The sequence below is a fragment of the Peromyscus maniculatus genome, chromosome X, assembly GCF_049852395.1.
Source record: "Peromyscus maniculatus bairdii isolate BWxNUB_F1_BW_parent chromosome X, HU_Pman_BW_mat_3.1, whole genome shotgun sequence".
NCBI lineage: Eukaryota > Metazoa > Chordata > Mammalia > Rodentia > Cricetidae > Peromyscus > Peromyscus maniculatus.
Genome location: NC_134875.1, coordinates 54,866,357 through 54,869,629, shown reverse-complemented (window position 1 = coordinate 54,869,629; position 3,273 = coordinate 54,866,357). Strand labels below are relative to the sequence as shown.

Here is a 3,273-nt window from a genome sequence, read left to right as displayed (position 1 = left end):
TAGAAAACTGTGAACCACTATGAACTTGCATGTCATCCGTGGACATGTACCATGTTAATCTTCTCCGGATCATTCCAGTTTTAGTTTATGTGCTATCAAAGTGAGCACCAACGTAAAATGCACAAATGAGTTTAAACTATTGGTACAGCTGGTTTTAGGCAAGTTAACTGGGAATCAATCTAACACAAGACCCAAACCTATACTGCTCTTGGGCATATACCCAAGGAATGCTCAATCATACCACAGGACACTTGCTCAACTATGTTCATAGAAGCTTTATTCATAGTAGCTAGAACCTGGAAACAAGCTAGATGCCCCTCAGCCAAAAAATGGATAAGGAAAATGCGATGTATTTACACAATGGAGTATTACTCAGCTGCTAAAAAAAAAAAAAAAAAAAAAAAAAAGGACACCAGGAAATTTGAAGGCAAATGGATGGAACTAGAAAAAACCATCTTGAGTGAGGTAACTTGGAGAAAGAGAAACATGGTATGTACTCACTCATAAATGGATATTAGCTGTAAAGTAAAGGATAATGATGCTACAATCCACAGACCCAGAAAAACTAGGTAATGAGGAGGGTTTTTAGGGAGGCACTCAGACCTCCCTGGGAAGGGGAAATAGAAGAGATTTTGTGAGTGGACTGAGGCCGGGTGGGTATGGGAATATGAGTGATCATGTTGGGGGGCACTGAGGGAAAGAGCGCTGAGGAGGACTGGGGGGGCGGGGGGAGCATTTCAGGGTCAGGTGGAAGGAAGCCTGGCGCAGGGGAACTCCCAGGAGTCTACAGGAATGACCCAAGCTTAGACTCCTAGCAATAACCAATAAGTAGCCTGAACTGGCTATTTCCCATGACTAGATTGGTTCCTAGCCCAAATAGTCACCAGAGAGGTGTCATCCAGCAGCTAATGGAAACATGCAGAACCACAGCTAAACATTGAGTAGAGTTTGAGGATCCTGCGGAGGAGGAGAAGAAAGGATTTTAGGAGCCAGAGGGGTCAAGTAAAAAAACAAAAAACTCACAGAATCAACTAACCTGGGCTCATAGGGGCTCACAGAGACTGAACCAACAACCACAGAGCCTGCATGGGACTGAACCTAGGCTCTCTGCATATATGTTACAGTTGTGTAGCTTGGTCCTATTGTGGGACTCTATAGCAGGGTCCTTGCTGTTGTTCGCTTTGGGGGAGGGGGCCAAGTAGGCGCAGAGTCAACGGCACACAGACTCCAGGAGAACAACAAGCTCAGTTTATTCAGTTAGAGGCAAGCCTTATATACCCTCCACCCCTCCCTGGGGGAGGTCTGATGAATATGCATCTGCTGGTGTGACATAGCTGTCTCTCATTGGTCTAGGTCATCTCCAGATCATGTTTCAGCTGCTGTTGCTAAGGCCCTTAGGCAGACCCAGGCTGGCTCTCAGAAAGTATCTTTTTTACTTGGCTGGGCCTCGAGCCTGCTAGGGATGAGTGTTCCCACAGAACTCCTAACAGTGGAATCAGGGGCTGTCTCTGACTCTTTTACAGACGTTTGGGACCCTACTCCTCATACTGGGTCACCTTGATATATGGGGAGGTGCTTAGTTAGTTTCACTGCAACTTGATATGCCATGTTTTATTGATACTTATGGGAGACCTGCCCTTTCCTGGATGGAGATGGAAGAGGAGAAGATTGGGTGGGGAGCAGAGAGGGGGATTGGGGGGAGTGACTAGGAAGGCAGGGAGAGGCTGTGACTGGGATGTAAAATAGATGAATAAAAATAAATAAAAATAAAACTCACACACTTGGGAAAATGCCCTATTACTTTTTTCTTTAAAGTTAGGACAAATAGAAGATAGAGAGAGGGCTCAGTGGTTAAGAGCACTCACTGCTCTTACAGATAACCTGGCTTCAGTTTCCAGCGCCCATGTGGTAGCTTACTACAGCCCTTAACCCCAGTTCCAGGAGCTCTGGTGCCCTCTCCTGGCCTCCTTGCTCACCAGGCATGCAGGTAGTATACAGATGCACATGCAGACAAAACATTCATACACATAAACACATAAAATAAAAATAAAATCTTCTTTCAAAAGTTGGGCAAATAGGTGACTCACTTTTCAGCAACATATTTACAAGACAGTGAAAAACTTTTTTTTCTATTTTTAGTTTTACATTTAAAATATTATTTTTAACTTGTATTTATGAGTGATTGCTTGTACAGCACATGCATGCCTGGTGCCATCAGGGGCCAGAAGAGGGCATCAGATTCCTTGGAACTGGAGTTAGAGATGGAAGCCACCATGTGGGTGCTGGAAACCAACCCTGAATCATTTACAGGAACAGTAAGCACTCTTGACTGCTGAGCCATCTCTCTAGACCCCAAATATCTGCTTTTTTTACATTTATTGTTATTTTATGTGTATGAGTGTGTGTGCCTGGTGGCCACCGAGGACATCTGATGTCCTGGAACTGGAGTTAAGACAGTTGTGAGCCATCATGTGGGTGCTGGGAACTGAACCCAGGTCCTCTGGAAGAGCAGTCAGTGCTCGTAACTACATTTTCCCAGCCCAAATATATGTTTTAAAATGCTTTCTTTATGACATATGTCTGTTGAAAGGAAATTATCTTTTCACTCATTATTAAAAACATCTTTCCTTGATGACTAGTCTGAGAATACCAGAGTCACTCTTTATATTTGATATTAATAAAACAATTTTCTGAATATTTAAAACTAATATAAATACTACTTATAATGTATCATTGTTACAACTTCTGTAGAGTGCATACATCTCACAGTAGGGACCATGTGTATCAAAAGAATTCAAACCGTTACAAGTATGAAAACTACCTTTCTAGCCAAGTGTGGAAGCACACGTCTGTAATTACAGCACTCTGAAAGCAGAGGTAGGAGTGCTGTGGGACGGTCTGTATGTCAAATTGCTCTGATTGGTCAATAAATAAAACACTGATTGGCCAGTGGCCAGGCAGGAAGTAGGTGGGACAAGGAGAGAGGAGAATTGTGGGAAGCAGAAGGCTGAGGCGGAGAGACACTGCAGCCGCCGCCATGACCAGCAGCATGTGAAGATGCTGGTAAGCCACCAGCCACGTGGCAAGGTATAGATTTATGGAAATGGATTAATTTAAGCTGTAAGAACAGTTAGCAAGAAGCCTGGCACAGCCATACAGTTTGTATGCAATATAAGTCTCTGTGTTTACTTGGTTGGGTCTGAGCAGCTGTGGGACTGGCGGGTGACAAAGATTTGTCCTGACTGTGGGCAAGGCAGGAAAACTAGTAACAGT

The 3,273-nt window shown here is 43.9% G+C and overlaps 1 non-coding gene across 1 annotated transcript; it reads right to left on the bottom strand.

Annotated features, from left to right (window-relative positions):
- LOC121825909 (U6 spliceosomal RNA) lies at nt 1-108 on the bottom strand. Its single transcript, XR_006068279.1, has one exon. It is a non-coding gene; the product is annotated as a U6 spliceosomal RNA (small nuclear RNA).
- Between the last annotated feature and the right edge of the window lie 3,165 nt (nt 109-3,273).